Source organism: Hipposideros armiger, unplaced genomic scaffold (assembly GCF_001890085.2).
Source record: "Hipposideros armiger isolate ML-2016 unplaced genomic scaffold, ASM189008v1 scaffold_79, whole genome shotgun sequence".
In the NCBI taxonomy this organism is placed as follows: Eukaryota; Metazoa; Chordata; class Mammalia; order Chiroptera; family Hipposideridae; genus Hipposideros; species Hipposideros armiger.
In genome coordinates, this window is record NW_017731429.1 from 3,910,275 (window position 1) to 3,935,080 (window position 24,806).

The following is a 24,806-nucleotide window of genomic DNA, read 5'->3' on the forward strand; positions in this document are numbered from 1 at the left end:
ATGTAGTAGATTGAACAAGTCAAATAAGACTTCTGCTTTCCCTTCAGAGGACTCATTAAACGGAGGATTCAGGAAGGAAACCTGGCTGAGAATGGGTATCAGAGAGAGAGGGAGAAGGGGGTCAGGATGCTTTCAGAGATGATATAACTCTTGAGCTGAGAACTGAGGCATCCAGAGGCATTTGCCTGACAGATATTGGAAGGAAGATGAATCTGAGCAGAAGAAAGAACATACGCATACACATGACCATGTGAGCAAGCATGTGTTGTGAAAGGCCATTGAGTAATTCAGTGCTAAGGCACAGGGTGTGTGAGGCAGTGGATATGAGAATGGAGATGTTGGCTGGGCAGGCTTATGTGAGAGGACTTAGTATTTTATTTTTCTAAATTCTCCAATCAGATAAAAGCTGAAGAGGTTGGGGTGAAGGGGTTGATATTTCCCTCCACTTGCCTTATAGCTGCAACTGGTTTAATTGAGAACTTTTAATTGGTTAATGTAAAAAAGTTACAGTATTTTATTTTTTCCAATATCTATTACCAACTATGCTTTGTTTAACCCTATTTCCCAATTAACCTTTCTTAATGGCATTTCAAGTCAAACCTCTAACTTTACTATTTATTAATCCCCTCTATTTTAAAATCTGATGTTTAATTCAGACCTCTGTCCCTCCTTCCAACATAATTAAGACTTGGGTTCCACCAATGTACTCTGGAGTTGATAGAGGTGTGATCTTCTCTCTGTCTTCCTCGTACCACCCTCTGGGTCTTTCTTTCTCTTAGACTTATCCTTTGGTCGTATTCGGCATAAATAAGGAAGTGGGAAATAGCCTTTCTTTACCATTCTACTGTGGCTCTCTCTTTTCTGCTAGTTATCTCTGGTAATGTAGCCTGGGTTGGTAGAGAACCAAATATGCACTGGTGCTATTTGACTCAAATAACTCCTCCAGCCATGTGGTGCCCTGGGAGACTCAGCTCTCTTCCAAAACACCCTTAGTGCTAGTGCATTGTAGTCTTCTGATGTGCTCACCACTTTGCCCAAGCTGCAATAATCCTTCACAAGCCCATAGTCCCCTTTCTCATCTGTCCTCGGAAGCTTCTAATGTGAGGCTTACAGGCATGAGCAACAGCAGCATCCTTCTTTCCTGCCCATCAGGTGGAACTTCCCAGGGATAGTCCTTACTGCCTCTCTCCCTGGCTGACCGTCTCCTCTTCTCTCCCGCTGGTGTTCTTCTCCAACCTCAGTAACAACAGGGCAAGTCCACAAACTCCATGGCTAAGTGGACATCCACCTGGGAGGGAGGTGTTAGTCTTTCCTTCATGGAACTGCATACATTTTATAAATAGTTTTCATGGAGTGCCTTTTCTTGGCTTCAGCTAAGAAAACCTCTTGAATGTCCCCAGACTCATGGGAAGGTGAGTGAACTTAGCTCTGGAAAATTAAGTAACTTATTTCTCAACAGGACATTATCTCCATTGAAACACATGTTCTACTCCATTAAAAAAAAAAAAAAGACACAAGACAGTCTCAATCACTATTTCATAGCATTTTGTTCCGTAATAATATGTAAGGTAACCTAGACCATGGATCCAACCTGACTCACAAAATGTAAATCCACGCTCAGGAACTCAGTAGCTGTGTGACAGCAAGTTACTTGGTTTCTCTGTGCCTCAGTTTCCTCATCTGTAAAATGATGATACTAAAAATATTTCTTTACAGGGTTTTTTTTTTCAAGAATTAAATTCATATATATTATTTTTTATAATAGTACTGACATTATATGTGTGTTTGCTATGTAGTTGTTGCAATTGTTGTTCTTATACAAAAGATATACTTAATTTATCAGGCAGGAGAATTTCTCATTTATATTAAAAAAGGATTTTAGACTGGTATTTTCACTATACTTTGGAGAGGCATATTCCTGTACTCACAGGTAATAATTATTTGTGGAAGCAATCCAAATCATTGTTTGAGTCTGCTTCATTGCCTTGTTAATATTTACATAAAAATATTTTAATGACCAAGATTATACTTAAATGCTTATTAAATACACCAAAGAATAACCTAAGCCTTTTTTTATCTATTGACTTATCTTCAGCTGCAAAACAAAGAATGTAAGACCAGGATAAGAAATGCCCTTAAATGTCTGGCATGTATACGTATCTTAGAAAGTTCAAAACAAAGAGACGACTTAAACACACAAGAGGAAATAGCCTCTTCAGCCTCTGGACATCCCCAATTGAACTTGAGAATGAATGTTCACGAGTCTGCATCTACGGTGCAAGTCAGTGCAGCCTTGCAACCACACCTCGCATACCACTCCCCTCAATTTCCTTCTTCAAGAAAGTGCCTAATTTAGAAAAACTCTTCCACAAAACTCAGTTGCTGGTCACATCCTCCAAAGGGCTGTGATCAGTTTTGAATTCTGCACATTAAACCAGATATGTGGAAAGAGCCAAGGAAAGGACACCCAGAGTTAACAAAGGGGTGGACAGCATTCTATCAAGAAAACATTGACAGGGTTAGGACTCTATATTGACAGGGAAGGGAACTTCACCGGTGCTTAATGAGATTATGGTCAAAATGTGGAACTTGCTCGGAATAAATATGGTACCAATCCATGGATATTCCTTCAAGGGAAGAGAAAAGAAACTAATGTTTATTGAGTGCTTATTATGTGGCAAACTAGATGTATCATTTATCTGTCTGTCTATCTATCTATCTATCTATCTATCTATCTATCTATCTATCTATCTATCTATCCATCCATCCATCTATCTGATTTTACTTCCAAAATAGTTTTATGAACCAGGCCTCCTGTTTTCTAAATTTTAATTCACAAAGAGGTTAAGTAATTTCCCAGAGCACTTACATAGAAAGTAGCACAGCTTATGTTTGAAATCACATCTGACTCCACTGTACAACTCTATCCCCTATAATGTGTCATGAAAGGATTGATTGAGCTGGTCATGACATTCATAAACCACATTCATGCTAAGTTAGACATAAGGAAGAACCTCCCAGGGTAAAAAATAATAAAGAACTAGAACTGACTCTAAGCCTAGAAGTCATTAAATAGAATTCATAACCCACCATTTAGAATGGCACTTGCCTGGTAAGTGGCTGAGGCCTTGTTTGTGGTAGAGGTGAATGTGTGGGGGCTGAGCTTACCACTGGTCTCTGCCTCACCTTCCATATTGCTTAGGAAGATCTTTGTTGGCTGAGTAGCTGTCATTCCACATTTTGGTCATTAACAGTAAGACTTCTTCCAGCTAGGCTAAATAATGGCATTTCCTTCTAAACCTATTTCCAAACCTTTTCTTTCTTCTTATTCACAAAAGCACATTAGCAGCTTGCCAGCAAGCATTCTTTAAGCATTTTGCATTGTTTTCTACTTGAATGAAATGACCTCTGTGATCAACACAATCAGTACTTTTAATTCATTGCTAAAATGAAGCCCAAAATACGAAGGCCTTAACCTGGCTTCATAACACAAGAGTGACTCCTTCTCTAAAAAACAAACAAAAAAACAGGATTCTCAGCTGTGCCCATTGTTCCAACTGGTATAAAACAGTTTGCCTCTATCTAGTGAATAAAGCACTAAGAAAAATATTCTGCTTCCTGCAATCATGGAAGAAAATTGACTCTAGCATCAGAGAATTGGTTTTCAATTCTGGCTCTCTGCCATCTGTTACTGCAACCCTTCCCCTCTAAGCATGGGTTTCCTCCTCAGCCAAAAGGGAGAACAGCATAGGACTCGCCAACTTTCTGTAAAAGTTGCCGGTACATATTAGAACCTCAGGAAGTACTAGTTGAATGTATACTTAGTCCAAGTGTTCTGAGAAAACAAACAAAAACTATTTTTATAGCCTAGGTTAGTTTGAAGATCTACTTTGAACACTTATTAAATACACACATTTGTATTTATTTATGGAAAACAACTCTGGATATAAAATAAAATGTTTGAAGTAGAAATAATTTTGCATTCCTGGAATCTTTAGAAGGGGGTACCTCAGTAATTCTCTACAAATCTCAGGACACTAAAGTCCATGATATATGTGTTCAGCTGGCCATAAGATAGGAGATAATATAGCCTCCAATCATTGTCACGAAGGCATGGTGGGGAAGTTGATTTTCACTTTACATCGGCCAATGGGTCTTTAACAGGTTTCCCATTAAGGTGTTAGACTGCTGAGTATAGGCAATCAGCTGAAATTGGAAATTTTATTATTTCCAAACTCTCCTTCCTAATGCTTTTGTGAAAAGCAACTACATAGAATATTTTTTTAATGAATGTACTTTAAAAGGCCCTGTGTTTTTATGTTTTTCACCTAAGTTGCTATTTGCTTGACATAAAATAAGGAGAAATCTTTCAGATTTCCAGTTAATTTGATCCATGGAGACAACAAAGCTGTCTAATTGAGCTTCTACCTAGTGTTACTGCTGTTTTTTTTAAATTGATATCTGAATCATCTCTAACTATGCCAGACATAGCAAGGCAGGATAATATCCCCATTAACAGTGTGAGCGCCTTGCTTCAGGTTCAAGTTGGCAGATGTGGCCCATGCCTTAAGCTCCTCTTCTGACACTCCATTAAAAGGAAGCTAATGGAATAAAAAAGGAACAACCCGATAACACTAAACAAAATGGGAGGGGACATCAAAAGGCAAAAGACTTCATCGCACTTCTGGATTACAGAAAGCAGGTGGCAAGTATAGACAGATGAGACAGAACAAAGGAGTTCCAATCTGAGATCATCTACAGGGGCAGGGCCATGGCCTATACCAGGGGTCCGCAAACTGCAGCTCATGAGCCACATGCAGTTCTTGGGTACGTTCCGTCTCAAAAGTTTGCCGACCTCTGTAAGAGCCAATCCTGTCCCTCACAACAATTTAAAAATTATTTGAGATCCATAAATATATTTTTACAAATAAGGAAAATTTAAAGTAATATTACAGATGAAACTATGATAGCTTTATTTTCATTTTCAGTTTTACTTCAGAGCCACATGTATGTACCCAAAGAGCTTCTTGTGGTTCGTGAGCCGCAGTTTGCTGACCCCTGGCGGCTCTTTCATCTCAAAAGTTTGCGAACCCCTAGGCTATATGACTCCAGGGGGTGCTTGGCACATTGTAGTCTATGCAAATGTCATCTCTTAGAGTTGTGTTTCCAGGGAGGCCACCCACAGAAAAGCCCACCACAGTGCAGCAGCCTTGTAAAGATGAGCCTCCAGCTCAGAAGGAAGCGGATCTGCCTAGCAGAGCCCAGGAAGCTCAGAGACTTCAGAATAGTGACAACAGATGGGGTTGAGAGCAGAGTCTGAGAATAGGACTGCAGATGCCCCCACTCAGGATACACACCCCTGCATGCAGAACAGCTGCCAGCTGAGTACTTATTATCTACCAGGCAGAAAATGAAGGCTCTTCTCTAAAGAAATACAGTTTCTTCTGAAGGACCCAGATAAGCTGGTTTGCATGTTGTCCACACAGCAAAACCCCCCACAGTGTGCCAGCAATGGGGGCAGTTTCAGGTGTGCTCCCCTAACCCGAAGCCTTTCAGTGTGCTCTTATCTACAACATCTCCTACAGCCTTCCTACTGCCTCATTCTTAAATATGAACAGATAGCCACGGATCTGCAAATATTTTAACAAAACCCACAAAATGTCAGAAATAAAATTGAAACACACCTTCACAAAAAACCAATAACAACAACAACAAAAAAACTGTTCTCAAGGAAACAGAGGTAATTCTGGGAATAAAATAGAATTTAAAGTACTACTCTAGTATAAGCATATTTTTAGTCACGGAGGTAACCACTAGACTTAAAACTGAAATGTTAAAAATGATTGACTCTGGGAAGCCAGGTAGGATCCTCACAGGAGATGACACAAATTGAATTTTGAGGAATGTATTTGGAAGAAGGCAGAGGTTAAAAAAAAAAAGGAAAAGTAAATCATGTGCAAAAATCTAGAAGTAGTTGGCTGACACTGCAAAAACTAACAAGTACATTGAGCTACTCAAATAGCTTTTCTTCATCCAGGAGAAGGCATACACTTTGTTTACCTTAGAAGATCATTCTAGTAACAGCACAAAGGCTGAATATTCTAGTAACTAATTTTTTCACATCAATGAAATAGCTGCCCTGGAAGGTGTTCACCACCCTTTACAAGTAGCACTTAAAATACTAGATGGCCATGTTGAAGGATATTATAGAAGAAGTTATTTAAGGGATGGATGATTTGTCTAATTAACTCCAACCAAAAATCTCTCCCAAATCCAGTAGCCTGTGTGTATCCAAATGGAAATCAAAGTGGTGTCCTGTCTATAAACAAATACGTCAAAGGGAACCCATTCTGTCGGGTTAACTTGTCTACAGTGATATCATTTGTCATTCTTTCTTGGTGGGATAGGCCTGTCTCTGTAGGGGTAGCCATGAACCTCTGTTTGGCACAGGAGACCTCTCTCCACACTCCAACGCCACTTCGGGCTCTTGAGACCATGGCACCATTGGGGCCAGGGAGCCTCTGGTGTTCCCATGTTGATCCTGAACAGGTGTCCTTTCCATGAAACATTCTGGAAACAGGACCCCAACTGGAACCATTGGCTCTCTTATTCTGTACCCCATTCCATTTACCTTGATGAGAAAAGCTGTTTTACAGCAAACATGTGTCAGATTTCCTAAGATGATGCTGACTTAAAATATTCATTCTTCTTAGTATATGTGCTCAGATATTTGGTTCCAAAATATAGTCACTATGAACGTGGAAGCATTATTGACCCTGAAAATCAGGAGACCTAGGTTCAAGTCTGTCACCTCTTACTGTGTGATTTTTTTTTTAAGCAAATCTCAATTACCTCATATACAAAGTTAGGAGGCTGAGTTAAATAAGCAGTGTCTTAGATTCCTTCCAACTCTAACATTTTATAGCTTCGTGAGTTTTAAAGATATAAAAGTTTGGCTTCTGGACTGAATAGGCATATTTCCAGACATGGAGCCTAAGGGATCACTGGGCTCTAGACAGCTGGCCCTCAGCAGCAGTTAGTTGGCGTGAGTTATCTCTGCCCACACAACCACAGACCCAACCGTCTTTCTGGATTCATAATCCGTGTGAATGCTCAACTTCCTCCAACACACTTCCTTACCCTGTCCCTCAAAAGCAGTGCTAAGCAGTGTTTCCCAGAGTAACTGAGGGGGCCTGGAAAGTTGAGAAATACACTGAAGTACTTTCAGACTTGGAAGAGAAGTTTTATTCAGGTTGTTAGTTGCTGGGGTCACGGGTCAAAAGTCTGAGCCTCTGTTAACCACAGAATTTTATATTTTTTTATTAGTTTCAGGTGTACAAAACAATGTAATAGTTAGACATTTACACCCCTCACAAAGTGAAAATTCCCCTCCCCCAATCTACTACCCCTCTGACATCGTTTATAGCTGTTATAATTCCATTGACTCTATTCCCTATGCTGTACTCCACATCCTGTGACTGACTATATTTATATTAAATTATGGTTAATATTATTCAGCTTCAGCTTCAGGTGTACAGTGCAGCGGTCAGGCATCTACACCATCCATGAAGTGGACTTCCTAGTAAGACAAGTGCCCATCTGACACCCTACAAAATCTTTACAACATTATTGATTATATTCTCCACACTTTCTTTCGTATCCCTATGGCAATCTTGTGTTACCAATTGTGTGTTCTAATCCCCTCACCTTCTCCCTAATCCCCACACCCCTCCCATCTAGCAACTCTGTTTTTTCCCTATATCCCTGAGACTATTTCTGTTTACTTTGTTCATTTATTCTGTCTTTGAATTTTACATATAAGTGAGATGGTATGATATTTGTCTTTCTCTGCCTGACATATTTCACTTAGCATAATGTTCTCTAGGTCCAACCATATCATTGCAAATGGTAAGATTTCATTCTTCTTTATAGCTGAGTAATACTCCATTGTATAAATGTACCACAGTTCCTTAATCCAGTCATCTACCAATGGGCATTTCGGTTGTTTCCATGTCTTGGCTATTGTGAATAGCGCTGCAATGAACACAGGGGTCCATGTATTTTTTCAAATTAGCATCCCTTGGATTTCTCTGGATAGATACCTAAGAGTGGAATTGCTGGGTCATAAGGTAGTTCCATTTCCAGTTGTTTGAGATCCCTCCATACTGATTTCCATAGAGGCTGCACCAATCTGTAATCCCACCAGCAGTGCACCAGGGTTCCCTTTCCCCCCCAACCTCAACAGCACTTGTTGTTTGTTTATTTATTGATAATAGCCATTCTGACCAGAGTAAGGTGGTATCTCATTATGGGTTTTAGTTGTATTTCTCTAATGATTAGTGAAATTGAGCATTTTTTCATATGCCTGTTGGCCATCTGTATGTCCTCTTTAGAGAAATGTCTCTTCATGTCCTCTGCCTGTTTTTTAGTTGAGTTGTTTTTTTTTGGTGTTGAGTTGAATGAGTTTTTTTATAAATTTTGGATATTAATCCCTTATCAGATGTATCATTGACAAATATCTTCTTCCATTCAGTAGGATGCCTTTTTGTTTTATTGATGGTTTCCTTTGCTGTGAAAAAACTTTTTTGTTTGATGTAAACCCATATGTTGATTTTTTTTTTTACTTCCCTTGCCCGAGGGGATATATCAGTAAAAATATTACTAAGGGTCATGTCTGCAAATTTACTTCCTATATTTTGTTCTGGGAGTTTTATGGTTTTGGATCTTACATTTAAGTCTTTAATCCATTTTGAATTTATTCTTGTATATGGCGTAAGAACGTGGTCCCGCTTCATTTTTGTGCATGTATCTGTCCAGTTTTCCCAGCACCATTTATTAAATAGACTGTCTTTACCCCAATGTAAATTGTTGCTTCCATTGTCATAGGTTAAATGACCATATAGGGATTGATTTATGTCTGGGCTCTGTAGTCTGTCTGTTCCATTGATCTATGTATCTGGTTTTTTGCCAATATCATGCTGTTTTGATTACTGTAGCCTTGTAGTATGACTTGATGTCAGGTATCATGATACTTCCCACTTTGTTCTTATTTCTCAAGATTGCCATGGCTATTCATTAACCACAGAAATGTAAGTGACCTCTCTGAAACAGAGGGACAAGCTGGGTTAATTGGAGAGGATTTTTGTGTATCTTTAGAATATATTAAAATAATATATATATATATATATATATATATATATATAGTTGTCATCCTCTTCTTTATTTCACTTTCCTGCCAGCTGAAGAGTTTATTTAGGGAGAATAGAGGAAAATTAAGGAGACAAGCAACTAGTTGATTTTTAGAAATGCTTGAAAGAAATAAAATCTCCCTCCACTCTCTACTCCCCCCCCCCAAAAAAAAAAAAAAACATTTGCTTGTGATTTATAGTCCAGTAAAGATAGAGCAGCCTCTTGTGTAGCTCTGGGTGAGAGACCCAGCCTTACTTTTGCTGCCAGGTCAACTGCTGAAGCATCCTGGCTGTTTGAAAGGCCTAAAGGCAGTGGCAGACCCCTCCCCCATCCTGGGAGGGGGGAGGTGGACCTTCAGAGCTTAAACCTCAGGGGACTCATAAGAAATGATCAAACTAACAGATAACACCAGTTCTGTTTCTCCCAGCTCACCATCATGCGTGCTTTCCATTTCTCTTTGTGTCCCTGCAGCCTCCACCTCTGCTCCTGGTTGAGCTGTCAGCTCATTTTTCTTAGCCCCATTTCTACTGGTCTACTGCTTCCTTTTTCTGTTTCCTTATTCTATAAAACATCATTTCCCAGGCCTTGTAATCTTTCTTCCTTACATGTGTAGAGCTGAAAATATAAAAGATGTCATTACAGCAAACTTTAAAGATTGCCCAAAATTTATCGGTGTTGAAAAATGCTGAAGCTGCAGACGGCTAGGGAATATATAAGGGCGACCACACATGGGATTCTAATTCCCTCTCGGGGCCTGGATTTCTCACACCATCTGCTGTTGAAATAACAATTGTGTTCTTTTTTAAAAAAGTCCAATTTCTTGTATAGGACAGATAGAAGTTTTCAAATTGGAATTTTGAGGAAAATATCAAAAAAGATTTTGGGAGATGGCGTTGAGAATCTGGATTTATGTTTTTCTGGGTAAAGACTTCTATAAACATGAATTTCTATCATCATTATTAGTCTGTAAAAGAAAGGATTCTTTAAATGGTAGAAACTGGGAAAGACATAAAATAAAGAATACAGAGCACTCCATCATGAAAGCAGGCACTTCAGAGACATAGACTGTAAAGTTCAAACAGGATCTTTTCTATATTCAAATGCTAAAAATATAACAGTAAATATTGCACATTTAACAGTAGCTGATAGTTTGTAAGTGCTGTATGTGGATCGCATTTGGTCCTGATGACAATTATTATTGTTCTATATGGGCACATCATCCCACTTTATGGATGAGGACACTGAGGCTTAGAGAAGTGCCTCAGGTCATACAGCCAGTAAGTGGTAGAACTGGGGCTTAAACTCACATTTCTAAATCACCACCTTCTCCTGCCTCCTCAGAATTTTATGTGTTTTGTTATTACTACAGGTTGGCCAATTTGGAGGGCAAAGTAAGACTTTGAAATACAATGTGGATCTCAATATGATTTCTGGGAGGTTTGGGCGGTATTTGTTATTATAAAGTCACTGTCAAAAATCCAGTTTCATTTAAGAATATTAGTTAATAAAAGTGGAATGACTGCCTAATATGATTTCACTAACTTTCAAATGTTCAAAAGTAAAAGAAGTGGAAGAATAAAATTTCCACACTGTTGGCATCTGTTTTACCCTGCAGGGATAGGGAAAAACCCATAAGTGACAGGTCAGGGGTCTGATTATCCTGACGCTGGGCTCTCCTGTATGGTGGTCTTGCACACTGAGGCTGCTCAGTGTCACGCAGCTGGAATTTATCTTAGAGGGATACCACAGATTTCACTAGGGAATTTTATTTAGGGTTTTTAAAATATAATTGTTCCTTATTTTCTGTGCATAATTCAATGCCAACATAATTACTCATCATCACCTTCATAACTTCCCTAGAAACCCTTTTATATTTTAATAAATTGGTTTAATACAGGACTCAAAGTAAATTGTGAATAAACTTCTTCCTCATTATTATATAATTAAGCATACAAGAAACCGTGTTCTGCAGAATATTTAACTAGAAAGTCGTCCCTTTCAATTAATATTCATAATTATTAATGCTAATGATAATATGATCACCCATGATATTGATTGAGATAGCATTGAAGAGCTAGTTAATACCCTGAATGATCCAAGGAGGAATTTAAAAAAGCACTCAGTCATAAGTCTGTTAGGCTAGTAAAAATGAATACAGGAAACATTATCCCATGGCAGGATTTAGTTACCCAAACTGTCAGAAAGATTTATCAATTACAAACCACCTAATTGTTGTCCCAGCACCAACCTCCTTTATATGTTGCATGATTACCCCTCTTTGAATACTGCCCCTTTTCTAGTATCTTTCTATTCGTATAATGGCTGCCCTTGCTGACTTCAGTCCCTTGAGGATCAATCAATAAATTCAACTGGAAATATAATAATGAGCCATGTAGACACTAACCCTGCCCTCAGTCTGGTAGGAAGACGCAGACATTAATCAAATAATCACACAAACAAATGTAAATCTCTGACTGGGCCAAATTCTGTGAAAGGTGGCCTATGCTTCTCTATAATAGGGAATCTGACCTTGTCAGGGAGGTCAGGGAGATCATAGAAGTCTCCGAACAACGAGTAGTGTTCACTATGCAAAGAGGAAGGGCCATCATCAATGGTTTCACAAGCAATGATTACAAATCTGTCTGTGCGTATTTCTGAGCTGAACACAGACTAGAACAGCATGAATTCAGTAGAGTTTGACATTTAGAAATTTATAATGAGGAGGCTTACTCATGGCTGACTGTCTTCTCTGGAGAGGCCACCTGATGGAGACTTCCAGTTGCTTATCAGAACTGTGTGGTCTCTGCATAGATGTAATTTGCTAAACCCCATCTCTGAGAAGCTCTGTTGTTCCATTTGTTTATTGTTTAATGCGTTTGGTTGTTACCTGCCTATATGGCAAAACCCTGAGGTCCTTCCTTGCCTTTGCTGCTTCCTACTTCCCCCTTCTCTTGTCCCTGGCCCCTCTTACTTTCTATCTCTTTCCTCTCTCCTCTCCTCTTTCCATAAACTTCCTTCTTCTGCTTTTCTGCTCTTTATTCTCCATTTCCTTCTTTTCCTTTTTTTTTTCCTTCTCCTCTTTTGCTGTTCACCCTACAGGTACTAGATTTATGTTTGTACAGTACATTACAATTTACAAAGGTATCACATGGACATTATTCCGTGTGATCCCAATAACAGTTTTGTAAGGGAACCTGGGTAAGAATCATTTATCCTGTTTACAGATATGTTAGAAGGTTAAGTGGCTTCCCAAGATCATGTTTTTAAGAAGGGGAGGAGCCTTGGGCAACCCTGATGCCTATCTCCCAACCCCATTCTCTCATCAGCAGACCGTCTTGCCACAACCTAAATGGAGAAGACATTCTAACCACGTCTTTTGGTCTGATTGACTGAGAAGGTCCTTCTCTCTCCTGTCTTTATTAGTCACAAAAAAATGAGTCTAGACAGAAGTTGTGGTCAGAGAGATTTTCTTGTTGCTCATCCATCAGATGACAAGAAACAGCCTCATTCTCATCTGATGAATATTTACTGGACATTGCATTTGACCTTGAACTGAACCCTTTATGAGGAATGATTTTCATTGTATTTTTACCTTTAATTGACTGTGACTTGAATGGTGGTATGGCTGTGGAGAGCAGGGAATCATGAGGATTGCTTCATTAGATTACTCATCTTGAGACATCCATCTTTATATGTCCAAGCTGAATCTGGTGTTTTTCTCTGCATATATTGCTAATCCCTCAGAGACCTTCAAATTCCATTAGGATTTCTGTTTACTTCCTTCTCCCGGCCAATTATAAGAGAGTTTAAAGAAAGAGCACATCCATATCTGATGCCACAGGCCAGATGTCCCTCTATTACCAGAAAAGCAGCCAGCGGTCTTTATCCTTTATTTAATCTCACTGCTGATGCCCCGTCCTGGTAAATGTTTACGCCACTGAAATATGCTTTTAAGATGTCAGTCAGCAACTTTTACTGACTGATGGATGACAGTTGGTAGATGTTCCTGCTTGCCACATGGAAAATTAGACTATTCAAGGAGAATTGTGGAGGAGACAAGCACCATCATTCATTCACTCACTCGGTCATTGATTTGATTGATTATTATCCTCTTATTCGTCCTTTCGTTCAGCTAAGCATTTTCTGAATGTCCTATATGTGCCAAGCACTCAGGTGAGGCATTTAAGAAAATCAAGAATAAAAAAATCCAATTCCTCCAGCCTTTGAGAAGCACAGAGTATCATAACGGTGACAGAATGTTGAAAATTCCAATAGGTCACTGAGCTCACATCTATCTAATTTCAGAACAAAATAACAAGCAGCTGATTTGGGGAAAACTAGTAGCACTGTTCAGATGTCGTTGCAGTGATTTTTATCTAGTGACTACCAAACTCAAAGAGAAAGAGCACCCTCTTCAGACAGGAGGTTCCCTGCTCATGTGGACTGGTTCCAAGAGTTGGGAAATTTCCTTTTCAGCACAGGTCTGAAAGAGCTACATGGAAGTATAAAAGAGAGCCATGCTTTTCACAGCCTACTCAGTTTGCAAATGAAGAATTCTCCTATGGTCAAGCATTAATTATGCACTTTGATGGGAAATTGCATTTTATTGTCAATGTTGCAAGATAATTAAAATGTGTAAATATCTCTCCCCTTATGGTGCCTTTTCTGTACTCCTAAAATACTCGCTTATCCTCAAGTCCTTCTCCTTGGTATAGCAGCCTGGCATAATTTAAAGAAAATGTCCTTTTGATTTATTTCTACCTTCATTTAAATACTGCTTTTACTAGCTGGGTCACCTTGTGCTGTTACTGGACCTCTCTGAGCCTCTGTGTCTTTTATCTATAAAGTAGGAATTGATATCTACTTTATAAAATTGTTTTAAGAATTTAGTTTTTCAAAGATATGTAAGTATTCTAACACAATTCTTAGCAAACACTAGGTACTAGTAGGGATTTGTTCTCTCTCTCTTCTCACTCCCTATATCCCATCTGCTCCTTTTCTTTCTGCTGTTTTAGAACCTTCCCTCCTTCCCCATACCAAAAATCAATTGACAGAGTCGTCTCCATCCATCGTTCATTTAACAAACATTTCCTGTGAACCTCTCACGTGCCTTCAAGGAAATGCAGTCAGTAGAGCGGAAGACAGAGCATGGCTCACGGTAGAGAAACAAAGGCAGAAGAGAGAGTACGCGCCATTTGGAAAAGAGATGCCAAGCATCCAAACATCCTTCTAGAGCAGCGGTTCTCAACCTTCCTAATGCAGCGACCCCTTAATATAATTCCTCATGTTGTGGTGACTCCCAACTATAAAATTATTTTCGTTGCCACTCTATAACTAATTTTGCTACTCTTATGAATCGTAATGTAAATATCTTTTTGTTTTCCGATGGTCTTAGGCGACCCCTGTGAAAGGGTCGCTCGACCCCCAAAGGGGTCGCGACCCACAGGTTGAGAACCACTGTTCTAGATGCAAAGAAAGGCATTTTTTTTTTAAGATTTTTATTGGGGGAAGGGGAACAGACAAGTTGCTGTCCTTTTGTTCTTCAGTCTAGTTGTGGAGGACATTGCTTTACTGGCTCAGGTTGGCACCATCATTGCACTCTTCCTGGGCGAGGCAGATCAGTCACCGGCTCCTGGACAGCCACTCACAGCGGTTGCTGGCCGCTCACGCTGGCTGCTAGCTACACACAGTAGCCCATGGCAACCCACCTGCTGACGCAGGCGACTCACGGCAGCCCAGCTCCAGGTTGAGCTGTTGTTCAGCATCTTAGCTGTAGAGGGCAGTGTCACTGGCCCTCGTATGTGGGATCCGAACCGGGGCCCTCTGGTGTCCCAAGCCAGATCTTAACCATCGCGTCACTTGGCTGGCCCAAGAAAGGCATTTCTTAATGCCAGACTTTCAGACAGAGTAGCATCTGTGAAAAGGACCTTTGGGGCATGCCTCCTCATCCCACTTCCTTACTTCATGCATGACAGAATTAATTCCAGGGCCCATGCACCTGTACACTCTCTTACACATGTGCATACCATGTGCTTCTTGTCTCCTACATAAGAGCTTCTCTCCCCTGCTCACTACAAAATGCCTAAGGGTGCTTCCTAGGGCTTTTCTATCATGTGATTATGAAACAATCTCCTAAGCACAGTCTATGTTTAACGAATAATGATTTTGTAAAGTTCCTTCTCCTACTGTGACACGAGGAATAGGGGATTCATCTTCACAGAGTGGCCAGTACTCTCCAGTATCAGTCAATTTTATACTAGCAGAAATAAAGCAAGTGGTCATTACTCTTTTTCTCCCTCCATAGTTGTACAGAGTAGTGGAAGCAGCAGAGGCTGATGTGGGTAAGCAGCAGTCAGGATGAATGCTGTCACCACCATTTTTAACTGGTTGATCTTGGATAAGAAACTTAATTTTTTCAAACCTCAGTTTTCTCAACTTTAAATGAGGAAAATGATACCTAACTCATAGGGCTATGTCATAGGATTAAATAGCCTTCACTTTTAATAAATATTGGTAATTATAATTAAAATGAAAGCTCATCTCACCAACCACAATATAAATTTGCCTTGTATTCGGGTATGAAAAAGACCAAGGCTGGTAGTCATGGTTTCATTCCCTCTTACTGATTTTATTGTGTAATTCACGGCATATTTAAGTGGATTGAATGTGCTATAGTTTATAATGCAATATGAGGACCAAATCACCGTGTGTGTGTGTGTGTGTGTATGTGTGTGTGTGTGTGTGTGTGTGTGTGTGTGTGTGTGTGTCCAAATATATCTGTGCTAACAAGTGATTTGGGCACAAGGGAAAACTAAACACTGTATCCACACTTTTCACCCTCACCCTCAGCATGGAAGAGAGCCACAGCTCTCAAAGGTCAAGCCTTGTGTTTGCTAGAGCTGTTGCAGAGGAGATATCATTATCATTGCCTGGCCTTGCATGTCAGCAAAACATACGTCTCTGTGGGGAGCTGCCTTGCAATGTTCTGCTAGTTTTAACTTTGGGGACATTCACAATTTGAGAAAATAAAAAGGGTTAACATGAGACTTAAAGTTGCCAAATATCTAACATATTCTAATGTCCAACCATCTCGTTTCCACAGGGAGAGACTCTCTGAGGCTAGAGACAGGCAGGAGATTTTTCAAGGCCACACCAAGATCACGACCAGAATTCAGGCTCCTAATTTCCTAGCTAAGGACCCCTCTCTTTCCAGAGGAGAATGAGAATGACAAGAGTCTTTATTCCTCTGGTTATTCTTTTTTTCACCTCCTTATACCTCATCTGTTTTTATCCTCTGTCTAAGACTTAGATGAGGTACACTGGCTCTTCTAGAAATATGTGACTTTCATGCTAAGAGGTAAGGATTATGGCTTAAGTGACACATTCAAGCACCAAGAAACCCAGATGACAATAAACTGTGGTTGTAGCACCATTGTGCGTCATATACAACAAGGTTCATTAGATGAGCACCAATGATACCCTACTGTAGGTGTGGACACACTGGGATGAGGACACAGATTCACTAGAGCTTTTTCTTGGTGATTGTTTTTGTTTGTTTTGATAGAGCTTCTTTTGCCTGGAGAGGGAATAATGGGGAAACAAGAGTGATTTTAGGGGAAAGATGGTGGGAAGCAATGTGAAATATCAGAAAGCATCTTGTCCTGTATGATGCTGATGCCGTGACATACCCATGAAGCCATTTCTTGTCTGACAACAAGAATTTCTTCTATGTAACCTTCAATCGCTTGTCAGGCTTGGCAAGAATCCTAGGTTGGCCTTATGTAGAACAGAATTCACACTCAGCAAATGGACACGTGGGGTATTTTTGGTGCCTCACCTCCACTCCTGCCAGACCAAATCCTCTCATTCACTAGTCACCCTCCTTTGTTTTTGGTTCCCAGTGTTACAGTCTTCCTTTAATCAAAACCAATTCTTAGGGTAAACTCATTCACACTGACATATAGATGTCTGTTATGTGTTTATTCCCCAGTCATTCACTGAGCATGTTCTTTGTGCCAGGTATTGGGGACACAGGAGTAGAGAAAGAAAAGCTCATACTCCTTAAGCACTTTTCAGATGTCATACATTAACTCACAAGTGAACATGACACTCAAGAATTTCAGAGTCCAGTGGAAAAAGCAAGCATGCAAATAACTTATTAGCAGTGTAGAAGAGTGGCGTATACTTGCCAATTTACTCTTCTGCTATACAGAAACTATCTGCTTTATGATTTTACTCCCAGCCCCAAGGGAGCCCTCCCGAAGTATAGTGGATTCTCAACAGGTACTTGTTAAATGGATAAAAGTATGATGATTAGAAGAGTCCATATATGAATCTGTGGCCATAAAATCCTACAGGAGCTGGTGTTAGAAAGAGCTGAGAAGAGCAAATGTTCAAGGAATCATGAACAAAAACAGGCAGCTTCCCAAGCAGACAAAAGGGAAGAAGCCAGTCAGAGGGGACATCCAGGCAAGGACCAAGGGAGGGAAAGAGTCAAGTATTTGCAGAAAAGCTTGCAATTCAGAGAAAATCAAGGAGTTTCGATGTGAACGGAATTCAGAGCATTTTTTAGTGTGTTCCAAGAGGTGAGGTTACTACATTTGTTCATGGAAGAAAATGTTGATGATTCTTTTGAAATCAGTTTGTGTTAACAGCAGTGTCCAAAGCTGGTTTTCAGATTTCACCATGAGTAAAGAACCTAGTTAATGGGTAACTTTAAGAATTCCATGCCCAAGAAGGTTTTGAACCAACTTCCACTTTGAAGGGCAGATGTCTGGGCAGGAGAAAGTAGGTCAGTGCAAAGAAAGAAAACTTCTCAATTGAAAAAGCCAGGATGTGAAGCAATGATCTTACACTTCATTTCCTGATGAGGAAAAAAGGGAAAAGGAATCAGAAAATCCATCAGGGCTCAATCAATTGCTATGTAAAGCTTTCCCTGGAATTAGCAGAAAATAGAGCTTATCGGAGGAAAAGCTACAGTGCCATTTGTACAAGCCAACACCTGCAATACCCAGAGAGATGAGAACAGCTGAATGTGTCTTTTAAAGGAAGACTTTGTAAAGGGTCATCTACAGCTAAAGGTTAGTGAGGTGCTCATATTTCCTTATATATTATTTCTGAAAATGAATTTCACAAATAGTAATTAATGATGTGTTCATGTTATTGTTTTGTCATTTTTTTCTATAGTAAATCATATATATATATATATATATATATATATATATATATATATATATATATCTTCAATGTTCAGAAACTTCTAAAAGTCTCTTCATGCGGAGTCTTGTCATCTGAATACCAAGGTCAATGCTCAGGCACCTGGCAATAGCTACCCTTTACAAATATTATTAGCCTTTTACTTCAAATCCATTTTCTAACATGACAGCAGTCAGGGATATCGGGTCAGCTTTAGTGAGCACCCCTCCCTTTCCTTGATAAACAGGTTATGCTCACAGCAGTCTGTACTTTGGCTAACGTAGTCCCTACCCAAGTGCATTAGCTTTCTTGGGCTGTCACAACACATTAGCACAAACGGGGGGACTTAAACAACAGAAATGTATTGTGTCACAATTCTGGAGGCTAGAAGTCTGCCATCCAGGTGTTGGCAGGTCCATGCCCCCTCTGAAATCTGTCGGGGAGTCCTTCCTTGCCTCTTCCTCCGTTTTGGTGGTTTGCTGGCAATCTTGGGTGTTTCTTGGCTTGCAGCTCACACATAACTCCTATCTCTGCCTCTGTATTTACATGGTATTCTCCCTGTGTGTGTCTGTGTTTACACAGGGCTCTCTTCTTGTCACAAGACCAGTCTGACTGAATAATGGGCCCATCCTACTCTAGTATGACCTCATCTTAACCAATACATCTATGAGGACCTAATTGCCAAATAAGGTCACATTCTGAGGTGCTGGCAGTTAGGACTTCCACATATCTTTTTGGGGTGCGGTGATGCAATTCAACTCCTAACACAGAGTATAAACCTCTCAGGGGCAGAGACTGTATCTCGTGTAGCTTTGTTTGCCCATGGCCAAGCCCGTGTGTGGCCCAGTACATTTGTGTTAATTGAATGAAGGTATGCACCAATACTCTGTTCTCCTGGGAACTGAGTCTCTGTTCACTCTGTCCAGGAGCATCTTCTTGATCTGGCCTCTGCTTCCAGCCCTCCACTGCAGCACTCCTGGAATCCTACTTTCCAGTCAGGATAAAACATCGTTTTCTCCAGATACCACGTATCCTCTCACTTCCTTCATTCATGCTTTTTCTTATGCATTAAACATCCTCCCACTCCCCATATCTCTGCATCAAATCAATGCTCTCCTACCTGTTAGAAACTTATCCCAAATGTTTATAAATGAATGTTTGTTATTCTAGTTATTTTTACATACTTCCCTGTCCCACTAAGATGACAGTTTCATGCAATCAGGAACTCAGTTATGTTCATAATTATATTCCTAGCACCAAGCAGAACACCAGAAGTGAATCTCCCCTGAAACACAAGGGCCCCTCTGTTTCATGGGCCACGTGAAGCCTCCATGCCTCGTGCCAGGCTCTGTGCTGGGTCCTAGGGACACAGAGGCCAGGGGAAGGGAGCGCATACTTATTCAGCATTTTTTAGATGTCAGGCACTACTAGCACTCCAAATAAACAAAAACTCGAGGAGTATAATGTTACACATGGAATATTATCTTCTGTTTTTCAAAGAGGGACCCCAAACTGTTAAATTTTCAGACCTCATACAACCTGTATCTGTCCCTGCACAGCACCTATAATGCTGAATGATTTAATTCTAGCCACACTTTCATGTGTAATTTAAACACAATCTCTTTCATCAAACCTTCTCTTGACCCCATCCAGAAATTAGTTATCTCTAGGCTGCCATAGCACTTTTTATGTATCTCTATTATTACATATTATATTTCTATTAAATTATAATTTTATGTATTTGTCTTATTTTTTCCACCAGATTATAAATTCTATAAGGACAAGGCCTATGTTATAATAATCTTCATCTATATCATATACTTTGGAAATAGTGTGTGCTCAATAAATGCTTGCTGAATGAATATTAAGAGCGACCAACACTTTTTTATTAGTATGGTACATGCGTTTACTTTCATTATTGCATTTAATACAAAAGCATGTGATGTACCATTATTCCTGTTTTAAGGACAAGAAAACTGAGGCTCAGTAGGATGAAGTAAAATGACTGGTCTCATAGCTAATAAATGGAAATCCCAGTTTCTTAGGTGTGTGCCTGAAACCAAAGCCAGGCTCTTACACACTGCAGAGAAATAGATTGCTCTTCAAGAAGTTGAATAAGATATATTTCTTGTGCTTACAGAATTCCCCCTTGGTGGAGGCGTCAAACATGCAATTTTTTTTTAAGTGATGAATGCTATAATGCCCCCAAAACAAAATGCTCTGGGAATACCACCCAGAAGATGGCTAAATGTGCCTGGGAGAGTTGCTGAAGGATAAGCCACTTAGCTGGGGATGGGCATTCCAAGCAGAGGAAGAACACTTGAAAAGGGACAGTAAGCCCTGGCCATCAAGGCCATACAGGTAGTTCTGTGTGATAGGAGAGTATGTAAGGAATTGTATAGGGTATTGAAGTTGAAAGAGTCCAGGGAGCCCAACTCAGGAAGACCTCACATGTCACACAAAAGAAACCAAGGAGGATTTCATTCCTTGAGGAATGAATGTGAAGAGGCAATGTGAGCTTTAAAGAGAGGGGATAAAATGATTGTATCTCTCTGGCAGCAGCATGAAAGAGAGAGTGCAGAGTGAGGGACTATGAGGAGAAGCCTAGTCAGGCATCCCTGGCAGGTCTAAGGTGTGAGACTCCAGAGGCCTGACCAAAGCAACAATGCTAGGATGATCTGAGAGGCATTTCTCAGGTAGAACTGACTGCATGTGTTGGAGGATTAGAAGTGCTAGAAAATTGCTGCAGAGACAATGCAGAGGTTTCTGATTGCAAGATTAGACAGACAGCATTAACCAGATAAAGAATAAAAGAAAATCTACACAGTCTATGAAGCGGTCTCTCTAATAAGACAAGTGCCCATCTGACACCCTACAAAATCTTTACCACATTATTGATTATATTCCCCAAACTGCCTTTCGTATCCCGGTGGCAATATTGTTACTACTAATTTGTACTTTCTGATCCCTTTACCTTCTCCTCCATCTCCACCTCCCACCCATCTAACATCCATCAGTTTTTTTCTCTATATCTCTGAGACTATTTCTGTTTAGTTTGCTCATTTATTCTGTTCTTTAGATTCCACATATAAGTGAGATCATATGGTATTTGTCTTTCTCCTTCTGACTTATTTCACTTAGCATAATGTTCTCTAGGTCCATCCATATCATTGTAAATGGTAAGATTTCATTCTTATTTATGGCTGAGTAATACTCCATTCTATAAGTGTACCACAGTTCCTTAATCCAGTTGTCTACCAATGGGCATTTCGGTTGTTTCCATGTCTTGGTTATTGTAAATAGCGCTGCAATAAAATAGGGGTGCATATATTTTTTTGAATTAGTGTTTTGGATTTCTCTGGATAGATACCTCAGAGTGGAATTGCTGGGTCATAAGGTAGTTCCATTTTCAATTTTTTGAGATACCTCCATATTGATTCCCACAGCACTGCACCAATCTGCAATCTCACCAACAGTGCACCAGGATTCCCTTACTGCACTGTACACCTGAAGCTAAAACTGAATAATATTGAATGTCAACTATAATTTTATATATATATATATATATATATATATATATGGTTGTCAGAAAAGTCATGATGTATTTTTTTCTGTTTTTCATTGCAAAAATGGTGTCATAACTTTTCTGAAAACTGTATATATATATATATATATATATATATATATATATATATATGTATGCAGTCATGGGGTGTGGAGTACAGCATAGGGAGTAGAGTCAGTGGAACTGTAACAGCTGTATACAGCTATATACACTGTCAGAAGGGTAGTAGATTGGAGGAGGGGGGTTATCACTTTGTGAGAGGTGTAGATGTCTATATGTCTAACTGTTACATTGTTTAGTTCACCTGAAACTAATAATAAATAAATAAATAAATAAATAAATAAATAATAAAGTCTTATTTAGAATATTAAAAAAAGAATAAAAGAAAAAAGTCTGGGAAGATAATGAGTTCATTTTTGGGCAGTTAAATAGAAGTTTGGAGTAGAAGAGATGAATCAGGACTGCATATGTGGACTAGTGAATCATCAATAGGGAAAGGATTAGAACAGCCATTTATTGATTTATTAATTCATTCGACAAATACTGGGGCCCTAATATGTTCCAGGCACTGTGCTAGGTGCAAGGGACATGAGGTGTTGCCATTCTTAAAGAAATTACAGTCTAGTAGGAGATAGGCAACAAACAAATAAAATAATGTTATTATAAGGTAAGTTTCATGAGGAAGACGTACAGGGGGAGTGATAGAAAATGATCGAGTAGAGGACTACTTTGGATGGAGCGCTCAGACAGCACCATTTAAACTGAGACTTCAAAGAAGGAAAGTTGTTCTGCAAGGTAGAGCTAGAGGAAACAAGAGAGGGGAGAAGTTAGCCAGGGATACAAGTTCTAGAAACACCATTTACAAACAGCAAGCCAATAAGGAGATCCTTTTAAGGAAACTAAGAGGGAATAGACAGAGAGGTAAGGGGAGAAACAAAAAACTGTTCTCTTTGACAAGAGAGAAAGAAATACTAGAACTGTGCTGTCCCCTACAGTAGCCACTCTAGACATGTGTGACTATTTAAATATAAATTACTTAGAATTAAATAAAATGGAAAAAATTAAGTTTCTCAGTCATGCTAACCACATTTCAAGTGCTCAAAAACACATGTGGCTAGAGGCAACCATATTGGAAAACACAGGGCTGGCCGAGTGGCTCAGTTGGTTAAGAGCTCGCTCAAGAGTGCGAGCTCTGAGCAACAGCGGTTCAAGACTGGGCCGGAGCTGAGCTGCCAACTGGTGGCAGGATGGCTCAGCTAAAAAAAAAAAAAAAAGGCAAGGAAAACACAAACATAAAACATTTCCATCACTACTGAAAGTTCTAATGTCAATGTTGATGGAAAGGCAAGTTGATAGTGTCAAAAGCTGAAGAGAGGTCAAGTTGGAAGGGAACTAAAAATAGACCCATTCCTGTCCTATCTACTGGTCTCAAGGTGAGTCCTAAATATGTATTGAATAATCAAATGCAATTGTGGTTTTAGAAGTGGGAAACTCCCATTTCTGGTTTTCATTAACTAAATATATGTGATAGTAGAGTTGGAATGAATTATAGCCATTCTCCTTTACTGTATCCACCACCCCCTCTATCATACAACATGGAAACTGTTGTTCAACGAGGCTGTTTAAAAGGGCACCCAGGGCTTCACATTGGACTCAAGACTAAGAAACAGTTTTCAGTCTAAATTTTTGTCTGCATTAATATGGATGTATCCAAATTAGAGTTAAGGGAAGTCCTATAAAACTTGAAACCCCTAGATTTTTAGTTTAATTAATCCAAGCCATTTTTCCCGTGTCACACTAATTGCAGAGGGTTTGAGCATTTAGTAATTAGTCAAAATTTCATAATACCATAGAGCTCTATGTCAAAAAACAATTTAAATAATCTTTCATAAAATATTCTTTGCCTTTAAGAAGAATATAGTGGTGGTGGGGGGTTCTCTCTAATCCTATTATTAAATTTTAGTTTTGCTTATACCCAGCTTTCATGTTTTCAAACAACATTTCACCAGCCATGAAAGCTTGAGGACAAATGATGCAACTATAAAAAATAATTGTATAATGTTTATGGTTTTCTTTAAGAAGATTACTAAAATTAATCCTTTTATAATTAACTGCTCTTTAAAAACTCAAAATGCAACAGGAAGCAAAAGCAAATGCCTGTCATTATGGTAGTATATATCACCTAATGGGGAATTTTTCAGCCAAAACATGAAGTAAAGGAAAATAAGAAGGATAATCTATTTTTTTTTTTTACTGGAGATGAGATGATGATTAGAAGGCGTAATTATGGAAAGTGAGAGCAAGATTTCTCTGCTTTCTTGTTTTTCTTTTTGTGAAATTTAGGCAAAAGCAAATTGAGATGAAGCATGGTTATTAGATTATCATGTCTGATATGTGACTAAGCAAAAACTCCAAATATTTCAAAATCAAACCCATCAAGATTAGATTGATACTAATCTATAGTTGATTTATGTTTGTAAGGAGAAAATTCTTTGCCTGTTTGATTCCTTTTACCAAGGATATTATATGTAATCTCAGATGTATAGCCAATTTCCATAGAGGAGAGCTCAGAGAGAGTTTTATAAAGGATGCAGAGTAGATTTTGGCAGTAATATCTAAGGCTGTATGCTACCACAGCCCCTTGCTTTGCAGCAGGGATGTCTTTAGAGACCTTTAGAATGTTTAATTAAGCTCCTTGCAGGAAATTTGGAGACTTCAAACAGCACAAGATGCAAACACCTTAGTCTCAGAAACAGAAGTTCCTACACACACGGAGCCTCCCCTGGGTGCAGAAACATTCAGTGCCTTCACGTGATCCAAGTACAAAGTTTGAATTCCTTACCTTGACATCCTTCTT

The 24,806-nt window shown here is 39.3% G+C and overlaps 1 protein-coding gene across 1 annotated transcript in view; it reads left to right on the forward strand.

Annotated features, from left to right (window-relative positions):
- The window catches only part of DLG2 (discs large MAGUK scaffold protein 2), a 2,099,601-nt gene that overhangs the window by 1,652,685 nt on the left and 422,110 nt on the right, over positions 1-24,806 (forward strand). The gene's annotated exons all lie outside the window — the stretch shown is intronic.